Raw genomic sequence first — 15,488 nt, 5'->3', positions numbered from 1 at the left:
GAAAATTAATACAAAAGAAAACTAGAAAGTTAAGAATCACTTGTTTTGGCGAGTGAGAAAAAAATAGATACGGATAACTCGAATTACCTATTTACTTGTATAACATGTATGTCCATGTTTCGCAAGTAATTTTTAATCAATATAAAATTTCAACGTAATGAACGCAAGATTAGTTTTCTCGAATAAAGATTGCATGCACCGTTGAGAGCTCAGGAATAAGATTAATCTATGTTACGGCACTGGATATGTGCTTAAGTAATGCATTACGACCTTATGAATTTTTATAAGAAACAGAATGCACTTAAAATGAGACGCGAATTATGCAAAACATCGGACTTTGAATCTAACTTGTTTTGTGATTCAACTCAAGACCTCACATAACAAAGATGAGTGTAGTAGCTCCTACCACAAGGTTCAGGACGTTCGTGTTATAAAGTGTCAATTAAACACGGAGATGTGAAACGCTAATGAAGTACTTCATCAATTTCAAACAAAATAAATTAGCAAACTAGCAAATTAGCTATGAAGAGGTACGCCCTACCATAATTTTAAGTGAAAATGAAAAGAAAAAATAAGCGGAAACGACAGACTGTACGAGAATAATACTTTCAGTATTTTAATTTCACACTATTTATTTCGAGACTTTCGAGACGAGACCGAGACTTGGTACTCGAGACCGAGACCGAGACCGAGATCGAGACAAGCATCTGTTGACCGAGACGAGACCGAGACCGAGACGGTGATTTTTTACTCGAGACGAGACCGAGACCGAGACTGTTATTTATCAATCGAGACGAGACCGAGACTGTACAAAGTCTCGTCTCGTCTCGTCTCGATACCATCCCTATTCTGATTGGTTGAAGTTATCCGTTTCTCGTCACGTAGCATAAATATAGAACAACTCAAATGCCTGCTGCTGTCGGTCCTCGTACTAGCGAACAGGCTAGTAATGAAAATCGCTTTTGACGTGGGTTCAAACCCGGCCCAAGGAAAGTTTATTTTTATTTTTCAGAACATTTTTATCATTAAAATAATATAAAAATAATATTAATTTGCCCTTGTACGCAGGGACGTAGTGTCCATTAAGGCTATAAGGCTTAACCTATCCATTTATCTATACATCAGCCTCAAATGTTGCTTTTGGATATTGATACAATTAATTTTATTAAAATGGATTTATTTTATAATACGCTGTTTAAACATCAAGCGAGTTGAAGCGAAGCTTTTGCAAGAACGCATTGAAGGCTATCGACGGCTAGCCTTCCGCTTCTCTCATGGAATTAGGAGATTGGGGCGGTGACAATCACTTTCCCACCACCCTCAGCAGACAAAAACTTCTTGAGCTATACACAAATTCAACATGATGCAACGAAATGGACGAATGTTGACGAAAGGCTAGCCTTTCGGGTGCTTGGCGAAGCAAAAGCGACAGGATGCGGTCTTGTAAGAAAGTATAAAACAGACTCTATGAAAAATTTAGAAGCTCACATTCAGTAACGAGCTTTGACCAAGAAAAAAGAGAGAGACAGAAAGAATAAAAATGTTATGTTATTATGAATAGTATTAATACATCAGGGACCTCATTGCGTACTGGTTTGCGTTATCACAGCGTAAAATTTACATTTTAGTTTTCGATAATTGACAAAGCAGTTATAATAGCTTGTTGTATTTTTTTGCGTAGCGTAGCTATCCGCAAGTTTTTCGAAGATCGATACTGAAGGAGACCTCAGATGAGGTATAGTTTCTTTTCTTTTTTTCATACTTTCAATCTAAAAATAGCTTTTTGTGTAAAAAATCATCAATTGACTGTGAGCTACTGCTCTAATGTTTTCCATTAGTATGCTGATATGTGTTGTTGTGGGTGAAGTAGTTAAGTTTGTCTATGATATGGGGAAGTTATACTTAAGATCCTCCTATAGCTATCCGTTATTATTTGTTTCTTTGAAACAGTAATACAGTGTATGTGTGATATGCGAATATCGCATATGTAAGGAAACCGTATATGTAAGGGAAATATGAAGAAAAACCACTCTTATACTTTTTCTTGCATTGCATGAAAAATATATTGCATGAATTAGCATTTTTTATCAAGCATTACAGCGTAGTCAGAACACTAAGACGTGATCGTTTAAATATGGATTGGATAGCTTTTTGAGGGGGTAACTTAAATTCACTTTACACTCATATATTCATACAACAAAAATTGCAAGTTTCAGGGGATTGGGCCCTTCCTAGCCACCCGCTAGCTACGAATCTCATTTCAGCCTACCCATTTCAAAACTTCACGCTACGTTACTGCTTGAACGTAATATATAATTCATAAAAAGTCATTTACTTACGAAACATAGCTGAGCAAGCGAAGGGGTTCCTACAGAGTTCGTTTTTTTCCATCTTGACTCCCATGATATACATTTTGTGACAGCTTAAAACAGCTGGTTAGAGTAGCTCGTAAAATAGCTGGCTAGGGTAGCGCGCGAAAAAGTTACTTTCAGGAGTATTACTCTCTCCCGAGCGGGTCGTATATGGGATAACATTTAGGACATTTGGGTGGTGAAACTTCGACGTAAATTTAACCTCGCCGGCTTTCTAGTTACCCACTTAAAGCAGTTGGCTAGGGTAGAGCGTGAAAATACAGGACTCACTCGGGGAAGTAATGCTCCCGAAAGTAGGAAATAAATACACGGTTCTGATTGGTTGGTGTTATCCGTTTCTTGGCACAGAGCTTGCATATAGCAGAAATCAAACGCTTAATGCTGTCGCCCTACGTGGCCGAGCATCCTAGTGCAACGTGTTAGTAATAGAAATATCTTTTGGCGTGGGTTCAAACCCGGCGCAAGAAAACTTTTTCAATTTTTGAAAACACTTTTTCCATTAAAATATAAAATAATACTCAAAAAGAATTACTTACTTTTGTGCAGATTAGTAGTAGGAGTAGGAGAAGGAAGAACGAGTTAGAAGCCCCACAGGGCTCGTTTTGTTCAACCTTGACCCTCATGATATAAATTTTGTGACAGCTTAAAACAGCTGGTTAGAGTAGCTCGTAAAACAGCTGGCTAGAGTAGCGCGCGAAAAAGTTACTTTCAGGAGTATTACTCTCTCCCGAGCGGGCCGTATTTGGGATAACATTTAGAAGGACTACAATAAATCTAACAGCAAGTGGAATTAAGAAGAAACTATTAAGAAAACTATTTCTAAAAACTATTAAGAAAAGAACTGGTACTAATATTAACCCTTGTGACCAGAAGATATACTAATACTCTCTGACACACATGTTCTTCCTATTCCATTTGAACTTGTGAATTCTCCCAACTGATTATGAGCGATTTTAAAAATAAAATGTAAACAAATTATTTACATGCTCTCTAATACTATAATTTTTCCATATTTCCTAGAAATTCTTCATGTGGAAAGAAAAGATTTTGTAAGATCAAGGAATATTTCAGTACATGCAGTCTTTCCATCTGTGTTTCCAGCACGTATTCTAAATAACTAAAAATTACTGTGTCTATCGTTTTTCCTTTCCGAAAATAATTTTGCGAATAAGATGTAATGTTATATTTTCGAAGATAATGTGTAAGATGATTAATCTTTGCTAATTCATTGATTCTTTAAAAAACAGTTCTGAAACGGGTCTAGAACTACCGATGTGTTCTCTTAATCCTTGAGTGACAACTTTTGCTTGCTTTAGCCTACCTGGAAATATACTTGATAAAAGCATAGTAGTTCTAAAAACTTTTAAATTAATTTTCACAATAGTTGCAATAACTTCATCTAGACGCAAGACGATTTATTTCGCCGTATTTTAAATCCGCCACATAGATTTCGCTTAGTTTCGAATGATCTCGCAAAACGTGCAGTAAAGCTCCCATACATGCGTACAAACTCCCATATTTGAAATAGTTTTTTTTGTATGAAATACTAAACTTTTAAACAAAATTCAATGGAATTCCTTTAGAACAAACATATAACAAACTTGATTGGCGGATTTTGATGCTAGTCGCATCAACTATAACCTAGGTATTAGACGTATTCTAACACCCGGTTAACTGGTTTGGGTTCAGTTTAACGTTCAAACAGAACGTGCACGTTTATTTTAGAAACCGAACCATAATTTGGTTCAGTTTTGTTTGAAAACATATACTATATTGCAGTGGCGGCTAATGTTAGCGTTGCAGCGTTGCGTAACCACCAAAGTATTTCAAGAAAAAATATTATTATCAATAGTAGTAAAGAACAGAAAAAAAATACTTTTTAATACTCGCATATACACAATTTAAGTAACATATTTTTACTTCTGTAAGTGTCCGTTCCGTTAATCCGTTTTAAAAAAGCGAAACATAATCCGTCACAGAGTCTAATTGCAGCGAGCATACAACGACCAGATTCCTTCAGCGCGGCAATTGGAGCAAATGTTAAGTCTCCTTTCCCCTATCTCAGAAGTTAAAGAGACTGGTCGTTGCAGTGCTTCTGCAACACAGCACGGTTTCCAGTGAACGAGAAGGTTTTTCACGCTAAAAAAAGATTTCTGAATTTTCTTTCACTAGCAATTAACAAATGGAATTTGTTTTTATGCATTCATATTTTTAAATTACGGGACCATACTGAAGCAAATCAATATAATGACAATTAAAAAAAGTGATTGCAGAATTACAAAATAAGAAAGAAAATATCTAGTAAAGCAGAAAACAAATGAAAGTAGACCCGCATTTACAAGTTAATTCTTAGCTTATATTGACTAGGAATGCAATGGATGTACCCGATTGCAATGAAATGAGCTGAGCGAGCTTAAACTACGCAATCATTCCTGGCCATTATGCAATAATAAATGCCATTTTTAATTGTTGACAAAAAATCGCGTGAAAACTTTTTCCCCATGTTAAGTCTATGGAAGCGTTTTTCGGTGATTATTCCTCCATGGTACATCGGATTTTTGATTTCGACCTATGTTGTCACTCACCACGACATACTTTATCAGCGTGCTAAGTTTGGTTGAGATCGGCCAAACGGTCTAGGAGGAGTTCGCGGACAACCAAACGGCTAACCCGAGTATAAGAGCTTCGCTTCGCTCAGCTCAATAATGAAAGCTTCTTCTACAGTAATTTGTGAATCAAATATTAATAAATCAGTGTGTAGAATCGCTCCCCTCCCCCTCTGTAGACAGTATTTTACTATAAACATATTTCTTTTATAAAATAAGTATATTTTAAACTCTTGATAATTTCCACATAAAACTGTATGATGGGGAACGCCACACTGAATTTGGGACTAGTTAGCAATGCTCAGGGGTGTATCCACGAGGGGGGTCTACCGGGTCCGGACCTCCCAAAAATTTCGAAACGACTAATATTTGTAGACTTTCCTAACGAGCTATACTTGTTTAACAGAGAAACGATTGATGTAGGCTAAATATTTTATTTTACTCCTCATCATGTACTCTTTCTTTTCTTAGAGAAATAATCGCTCTATCATTTTTTCTAAAAATATAGGTGACAGTAAGTAAGAATTACTTATCGTCTTTTCGGGTGCAGTATAAGACAGGTTCCATATTATGTAGACGTATTGGACCTCCCTCAAATACTTTGGACCCCTCCCAGTTAACATTTCTGGGTGTACAACTGGCAGTGCTGTTTGTTTTCATGTTCTTTGATTTATGGCTTCTGTTACATGCTGATCCTTCATCTGGCGGGTTTCGAGGTTTCCTTTCCAGAACATATCACATTGGTAACCATTGTTTCGCCTCTTGTGGAAGTATATTGTTTTCATCGTGCATTGCGTAACAACCAAGACGGATGATTTGGAATGTAGTTTTCTCTTTTACGCACATGTGTGTATGTTGATGTATGAATATGTGACATTCGGAATTCATATACCAGTACCTCTTTTGTATCAGCTGTTTTGTTTTTTAATTATTAGGTTTAATTTTTTTGTGTGTGCTTTAATTACGTAAATAACCTACAAATTCTGAATGAATTGTATACCATGACTTCTGTAAATAACTTACAAAAAACATTGACCAGCTTCCAACTGAGGAAAAATTTGCAATTAAGGCTTAGACAAAACAAGCAAAGGGCAAGTCAGGAGAGTTTTCGAAAAAAAATCCAGTTTTTCGTTTACCTGATTGGGATTTTTAGCATTATTCCAACACGAAGATGCGCCGTGGTTCTTTTTATAGCATATTGGGCGTACAGATATTTCATCGCCTTTTACAAAAAATTTCATCTTACCTACCACCGTTGTTTCCTTTGGTGTTATTCTTTGCGGCCGCCTTTTGTTGTCCGTTTCCTTGACGATGTTTTTCCTCCGTTTTACGCCTGAAGGCATTCTGTGCTACCAATAATGATAGTTCGGCCATTTGATTGGCTAGTTTAGTAAGGCCCGTCTGAGGGGGTTGTGAGGGTGGGTTTTGACTTTGGTGGGGGTGAAAATTTGAAACCAGGTTGAGTGGAAGTTGGCTGTGGAGGGTAAATATTCTGCAATGGAGGTGCAGAAGGTAATCATTGCGAATAACAAGGAGCAGGTTGGGAGTGATGTACAGTAGAAGTTGGCTGTTGTGCATAGGTTGGGAGTAACGAACCAGGATTCGTTTGGTTGTTAAAGTCATTTAAAGGAAATGTTGAGGGGCGGTTAGGTTGGTCGAATAAAGAATGAATTTTCTGTGACAATTCCACATAGTTCCTCTCCTGCATGAAGTCCTGAGTCTTTTCTAATTCATGGAGTCGATCCTGCAACTGCTGTACTGTTTGGAATGATTACAAAGCTATCTTCTGTAAAAAAAAAAAAAAAAAAAAAAAAAAAGTTTCTTTGTAATTCTCATTTTCGTTCTGCTGTATTTGAAAGATTTGTAATTCTGCTTTATATGTTGGTAAATTTGGACGAGAAAATGAAATTAATTTAGTTTTAAGTTGGTCGTAATCGGTTGCTAAATTGATTTTGTAATTGTAATACAAAATCAAGAGCTACATCCTACAAATACATTGGTAGTATTTCTTTCTTCTTTTCGGGACTCCATAAAGCTAAATGTTCGAATAACATAAAAAAATCGATCCGGGTCGTCCGTACTGTGACCTGAGTATCTAGTTAGGTGGGGAATATTAACAGGTATTCGGGAGCCTGATTTTGCCATATTACTATCGTTAATACTCTTATGTATTCTTTCCAGATCTAGCTGTCGGCATAAATGCCTGCCAGCCTAAAACGAATCAATTTACCGTTAACAGTGTTATGGAAGTGTGGATATTATCTTTATATAATCCTGTCTTATTATCACCAACACTAATACACTGCATTTTAAAAGAGTTTCTAAGTCCGTTACTGTTAATGAAAATAGCGTCCCGTCGGAAAGTCCTTAAAAAATGTTTGTTGAATAGACGCCGACGTATCTACCATGTAAAATCCTCTCTATTTATGTATGGTTGGGAAATTATCATACATGGGAGATTGGACTTTCCCATCACCTTTTATTATAAAAGATCCTCCTGAATACAGAAATATATTACAATAAGCAGTTTCCTCTACTATTTTTAGGTAAGAAAGAGGAAGGAACCTAATTACCACGCGTCTTAGGGCTTTTGTAGGTGAGGTTACTCTTTGAGCAGGCGTTATGAGAGGGAATGAGAGTTTGTGTGATTAGGTGTCTCTCGGTGACCGGGCGTCGTGAGAAATAAAAGGAACTCAAAGACCAGGCGTCGTAGGGCTTTTAGGAAAGGTATATCTCAATTGACCAAGCATCGTGAGAGGGTAAGGTGTTCCCAATGGCCAGGTGCCTTAGGGTTTTTGGTGGTTTGATCAACCTGAAGAGACGATTCTTGAGGTGTCCTGCTGTCATTTGTCCTAAAATGTCGGCTACTTTCGTTGATCTCCGTCTTCCCGACTGTTGGCGGTGATGGGCGACTCCTCTTCAATAGTGTCGTCTGCGCTGTATTTATTTACTGCAAACACGTGTAATAAACACACGGCTACAGCCTTGTGTGAAGACATGCGGAACCTTACAATATAGAAGACAAATTCCGTATGAGGACAGATTGTATTAAAATCTGTAAAATCGCCCCTAGAGTTAGGCAAAAGTTACAAAATTGTCGGGATTGGACAAGTGTCCGCATCATCAGGACATAAGCTCTGCATACGTCCCTATAACTAGTTAAATGTTAAACGAAAAGTTTCCAGGCAAATTTTATGTACAAAGTAGGGCAACTGAACTCACAAGAGCCCAAAGAAAATTTATGGATTTTAAGGAATGGTTATGCCGGCTAAGCTAACGAAGACGTCGATGACAAAAATGACAGAAATATTGGAATAAAGAAAGTGGAAAGCGGTACCCAGAGAAAACCTACACACACACACACGGGGTTCATCCAGCACAATGGCCACTAGGCGGGGGCTGGGCGGAAGAAGGTGAACCATTAAATTCACAACACTTCAATAATAATAATAATAATAAAGTTTTCCTAAAAGTTAGCTAAACTTACTTAAAAGTAGGGATTTCGGGAAGGAGGTCCGTTTCTCCAAGAGACACCTCTGCAACTACCCAAATTTAAAACGAAAGCGTTCCACTAGTTTCATGTAGAAAGTAATCTACTGTATGTTTTAAGGAAAATAACTGTAATAAAAATAACTGAATATCACTGAATAGTAAGGCATATAATCACTGGCGCAAATCCCGGAGGGACATGTCCCCCCAATCATGGACGTGGTGGACTGTCCACCCCAATAATTTGTCTTAAAAAGTGCTTTTTGGGATAAATATGATTTGTGTCCGACTGCCACAAAGGAATTCTCTCTCTCCTCTCTCTCTCTCATTGATTTCTCTTGGTTTTTCAATTTTTCTTAAAAAAGAATCGTATTCTGTAGTATTTCAAACTGAACTTCGTGCTGTTGAGTTTAGTAGTCTCATCAATATGTATTAATTCTACTTCCGCTACTTGGGCATAAATTGCAATAAATGCCAGAGGAGGATATATTCCTCTCCTCATGCTGGAGAGTTGTCTCAGCTGTAGGTACGGGCACAAATTCCAGACAAATGGGGATACATGTCCCCCCCAACATTGGAACTGGAGGCTCTCCCAATAATCCGATTTGAAAAGTGCTTTTTGCAGATAAGTGTGATGATTTGTGTCCGAATGCCACAAAGGAAAGTGAGATGAAATTTGTTTCTCTTGGCTTTTCCATTTCTAATGAAAATGAAGGTGTACGACTGTGCGTGACGTAACCTGATATGAAATCTTATCTACTTTTTTCCCCTAGGCAATAGCACACGAAGAGTACACAGACTATCCAATATCAGTAGAACCATCTTTTCAGTAAATGCGCATTTAATCTATTTGTAGTATCAGCCTAGGCATCTACTCATGCTTCGTAAGCTAACTAAATCTATAGCCTATGTAACCCGGAGGTTCAATGCCGCGTTCACAAAAGCTCTCCACTGACTTCTATCCTTAGCCAACTGGATCCAGTTTGTATTTTGTATTCCTATTTCTGCGAGATCCATCTTAATATTGTCATCCCATCTGCGCCTAGGTCTACCTAACGGTCGTTTTCCGATTGGTCTTACCGCTAACACTTTGATAGCGTTCCTACTTTCTTCCATCCTGGCTATATGTCTACCCACCTAAGCCTACTAGACTCGATGACCCTAACAATGTTTGGTAAGCCGAATAATTTACGTAGTTCGTCGTTATGAAGTTTCCGCCATTCCCCATTCCCGTTCCTCTTGGGTCCGAATCTGTTGGTCATCTTGTTCTCAAATACTTTCAGTCTATGTTCTTCCCTCAGAGTAAGCGACCATGTTCGAAACCATACAGAGCAATAGATATGATTATCGTTTTATATATTTTAAGCTTTAAATTCCTCGACAGAATTCGCGACGATAAGAGATTTTGAATTGAATAATGACACGAATTCCCTGTTTTTAGTCGACATTTAATTTCTTCGTGAATATGATTTTCGTTTGTTAATATTCATTCTAGATATTTGAAAGTATCCACATTATCAAAAGTACTATTTAATATTTTAACGCATTCATAATTTGCCGTATTACGGTCCCGACGCACTTCCATGTATTTAGTTTTCTCTGCATTTACTTCTAAACCCTTGCCCCTGCAAGCGTTTAATAAGATCTCTGCATTTCTTTCTATTGTTCTCCTAACATCCTCTATTAAATTTACATCATCAGCGTACGCATAACCTGGTGAACACCGTTCATTCTAGGTCCTGGTTGCTATCTTTGATTTTCCTTATATCGTATTCCAGGACCAAGTTGTACGACTGTGCGTGACGTAACCTGATATGAAATCTTATCTACTTTTTTCCCCTAGGCAATAGCACACGAAGAGTACACAGACTATCCAATATCAGTAGAACCATCTTTTCAGTAAATGCGCATTTAATCTATTTGTAGTATCAGCCTAGGCATCTACTCATGCTTCGTAAGCTAACTAAATCTATAGCCTATGTAACCCGGAGGTTCAATGCCGCGTTCACAAAAGCTCTCCACTGACTTCTATCCTTAGCCAACTGGATCCAGTTTGTATTTTGTATTCCTATTTCTGCGAGATCCATCTTAATATTGTCATCCCATCTGCGCCTAGGTCTACCTAACGGTCGTTTTCCGATTGGTCTTACCGCTAACACTTTGATAGCGTTCCTACTTTCTTCCATCCTGGCTATATGTCTACCCACCTAAGCCTACTAGACTCGATGACCCTAACAATGTTTGGTAAGCCGAATAATTTACGTAGTTCGTCGTTATGAAGTTTCCGCCATTCCCCATTCCCGTTCCTCTTGGGTCCGAATCTGTTGGTCATCTTGTTCTCAAATACTTTCAGTCTATGTTCTTCCCTCAGAGTAAGCGACCATGTTCGAAACCATACAGAGCAATAGATATGATTATCGTTTTATATATTTTAAGCTTTAAATTCCTCGACAGAATTCGCGACGATAAGAGATTTTGAATTGAATAATGACACGAATTCCCTGTTTTTAGTCGACATTTAATTTCTTCGTGAATATGATTTTCGTTTGTTAATATTCATTCTAGATATTTGAAAGTATCCACATTATCAAAAGTACTATTTAATATTTTAACGCATTCATAATTTGCCGTATTACGGTCCCGACGCACTTCCATGTATTTAGTTTTCTCTGCATTTACTTCTAAACCCTTGTCCCTGCAAGCGTTTAATAAGATCTCTGCATTTCTTTCTATTGTTCTCCTAACATCCTCTATTAAATTTACATCATCAGCGTACGCATAACCTGGTGAACACCGTTCATTCTAGGTCCTGGTTGCTATCTTTGATTTTCCTTATATCGTATTCCAGGACCAAGTTGAATAATAATGCGACAACGCATCTCCTTGTTTCAGGCCATTCTCGACGTGAAAGCTCGTGCACAAAAATTTTCCTACCCGGACTTTACTTTGGGATTCATTTAAACATGCTTTAATTGATCTAATTAGCTTTTTCAGTATTCCAAATTCTGCAAGAACGTTGTACAATGTTTCTCTCCTAACCCAGACGTAAGCCTTTCTAAAATCAATAAATAGTTCATGTACCGGGCTAGTATTTCCACTTCTTTTCGAGTATTTGGCGAATGGTAAATATTTGGTCGATAGTTGATCGATTTCGTCTAAATCCACACTAATAATCTCCAATAATTTCAACTGCGTACGGGGTAAATCTTGCTAATAGAATGTTTGAAAGGATTTTTATAGAATGTTGACAGAAGAGAGAAGCCTGGATAATTATTAGTCAATTTCGTCGCCTTTCTTGTGGATTGGAACAATGATTGATTCTTTCCACTCTTGTGGCAATTCTTCCTTGTTGTAGATAAGGAGAATGAGTTTGTGTATCTTGTTCCACAATTTTTCGCCTCCAGCTAAAATTAACTCAGCCGGAAATTTCGTCTATTTGTTTCTTTAATTTCCCCCGGATATTTCTTTAATTTCTTTAGAGCGATTTCTACTTCTATTCGGTTGGGTTCTGTAATATACATTTCTGCGGTGTGTATCTCCCTTTCTCCACGCACATTAGTTTTTGCTGCGTGTTAAGCAAATCGTTAAAGAAATCTCTCCATCTATTTAAAATGCTGACTGCATCAGTGAGAACTGTTCCATCAGCTTTTTTTAATATAAGCACGAGGCTGATAGCCTTTCTTAAATTCATTGATCCCTTTATACATGTCCCAAATGAGTTTATTTTTACTATTATCTTCAAGTTCTTAAAATTTTAGCTTTCAAAAAATCGTGTTTCTTTGTTCTAAGTTTTGGAAGTTTCCCACCTGATGTCTACGAAATTTTGTGTAGAGTTATTTCATTCGGATTTTGTAGCCAACGTAATTTTGCCTGTTTTCTCTTTTCTGCTAGTTCGAACCATGGTATGTTCCTACGAATTTCCACGTGTCCCAATTTTTCTTTTGAAAGAGGATGCTTCGTAAGCAAAGAAAAGAATTCAATTGCTGGAATATTTTTCTCCATAATCTTAAGGTTACATCTGTTAACTAAAGAGTATCTGACATGCGTCAGATTTCTGTAACGATTCCTGTAATAGTATTGAGATCAAGGGCGCCGATCCTGGGGGTCGGGAGGCCCGGGCCCCCAAAGCTCACGTGGACCCCCTGTATTTTTATATGTATTTCTCTTGTTATATGTATTGTTTTATGCATTTTTTATGAATGGGCTCCTCCAATGTTAGAGAAAAATCGGCGCCCTTGATTTCAAAGAGTTTTGTTGCGTCATACATAATTGATACTCTTTCTTCATAGTTTTGGGGAAGTCATTATTTATATTAATAAAAAACAATTTTAACGTGGATCTTTGTAGATGCCTAATTAGAAACATACCAATTATAAAATGTAATATGCATGTATTCAGATTTCAGAATGTGTTCACATGGCAGTGATTTGTAATACCGATATGTACTACTACTTCATCTACATCGCCTAATATATAATATACTTTACAACAGTTGATCAGATTCATCTACCGTAATATGAATTTCATCTCCCTTCTCTAGAATAAGCCTCAACTCTGCCCACCTCCCAATGTTGAAGACAAACCAATGGCGTATTTAGGATTTTGTTTCGAGGAGCTATGCCCAACGCAAGGAAGGAAGTGGGCAATTGCTTACCTGAGTTTGAGAATTAAATATATTTTAATTTATGCATAAATTGAAGTTATAATGGTAAGAATTGCAGATCGATAAATCCTATATGATATGATACAAAAATTTAGGAGTGAATCTAACCCTTTATTCTATTCATACAAGAAAAAAGGAAGCATCCTCTTGGCCTTCCTAATCTCCCGGGCTAATTATTCCCCAGTTTTGATTTTCTTTAATTTAAACATTTCCTTATTTTAAAAATAACTAAACGATATAATTTTTCCTTTGTTATAATAACTCAAGTCCTGTCATGTTGATATCTGCGTTAAGTTGGTGTGGAACACCAGTTTCGCTTATCAACTCCTCTTAATTTTGGTGTTACTGATAACGGCCGACTTGAATCACAACTGACAACGGTCGATAAAGTATGATAAACGAAATGAAAGAAAGTAACGTCAAGAAAAAAAAAAAAACAAAAAAGTAGAGGGGACGAAAGAAAGAACAAAAGGACGCAGTTCGTACATGGAATGAAATTTGAAAAATACAGTAATATTTCTGAACAAAAAGCATAAGAAAAATGGAAAGTCAATGAAATTCTTAGAAATGGTAAGAAGAATTATTGTTGTACGTGGAATGCGAAAAACTAACAGATTTATTTCGGGGGGAGTTTGAGCCTGATAGCCTCCTAAATACGCCACTGAAGACAATTTTGCTCCCCTGATCCTTAGCAGCATTGTTTTTCAACTTTATAAATATTGTGAATATTGCTTATATATATATATATATATACAGTGTTCGAAGTGGAAAAAAAGAGCAGAGGCGGTATGGCATACAGTCTCAGTTCGACCACTGTATACATAATATGGGAACGGTCTTACCCGTCCTCCCCCCCCCCCAAATGTTGAAGACAGATTTGCGCCGATGCATGTAATAAACTAACTTTTAGGATATGCAGAAGTAATTATAAAAACTTTGCTACAAAAATACCTACACAGACCGTAATTCAATGAGTTCTGAAATACAAAGTAACAAACTAGCGTATAAGATTCAGTCTACAGAGCAATTGTTACTTAAAGAATGAACATACACTATTTCGAGAATCGAGATAAGACGAGAAATGTTTACGATACTTTTCGCCTCGTCTCAATTCTTATATCCAAAGTGAGACGATAATTTGAGTTAGCCTTGTCCCGTCTCGAATGTAAATATTAAGTATCATCCCAATTTTGTTTGTTTTGTTTTAGAAACGAGGAGAAATTCCTCTTCTCGTGGGCAACATTAAACAAAACCGATATATATATATATATATATATATATATATATATATATATATATATATATATATATATATTGTAGCGGTGTACGGATTTAAGATTTTATTTTGGTGATGGATACTAAGATTTATTGGAATTAAAATTGAAGAGATAATGTAATGTTATGTCATATGAACACGTGCATTTGTTTGTTTACGTAAATGGTTGTGTTTATGTTGTGTTGTCACTGAAATAATGGCGAGACGCTACATCGTCAGTTTGTTTGTTTTGTTTTGTTTGTAAAGATGAAATCGAAATTTGTAATGTCATCAATGTGCAATCTCGTTTGTTAACATTGACACAATTTGAATGTGGCACAACTTTCAGATCTGCAGCGATTGTTAGTCTGGGAATTTGATCACGATGTAATACGGGTTGAAACCAATGTTTCACCAATAGCTGAGGTAAACACAAATGAACGACGTAGCGAATTCCAGTGTCTGGAATTGTGAACAAAAACCCATTGTTGGAGAGGATCTGGATCAGAAGTGGATCAGAGGAATCAGAGACACATTAGAAGAGAATTAGCAGCCTAGCAGTGGTCTGAGATCCATCACGACCATAAGTACGTCAAGGGTGATCTACTTCCCGTTCGACGTCCAACCATAGCCCGCTAGTAATAGTTGGCTTTTAGTTGGAGACTACATACAGCCAACAATCCTGTCCAGGAGATCCAGAGCTGAGGAGTATAACTCATCTGTCCAGACACTCATCGTATAAAGCAGGTATGTGTGCCTCAGCTATGAGCGTGTTGATCGTGATACAATTTCTAGCCGTTTACGATTTGTGATCTGATTTGTTATGCTGCACTCACATCAAACATACACACAGACATCATGACAGTATTTAGACCAATACATTTATTAAACGAATCATAAAGTTTATCATTTCCTCTCACTTAACGTCAACCTACTCATTCTGGATAATGAGTAGTAGCAACTTCTGAACGTCACACTTTGTTCATCCCCATGCTTTTAGGGCACAACGTGAGGAGGTTGTTAATATATATATATATATATATATATATATATATATATATATATATATATATATATATATATATATATATATTGAAACGTCA

Source organism: Thermobia domestica, chromosome 12 (assembly GCF_964235325.1).
Source record: "Thermobia domestica chromosome 12, izTheDome1.hap1.1, whole genome shotgun sequence".
NCBI classification, from domain to species: Eukaryota; Metazoa; Arthropoda; class Insecta; order Zygentoma; family Lepismatidae; genus Thermobia; species Thermobia domestica.
The sequence above is the reverse complement of the archived record's forward strand: the minus strand, read 5'-3'. Positions refer to the sequence as shown.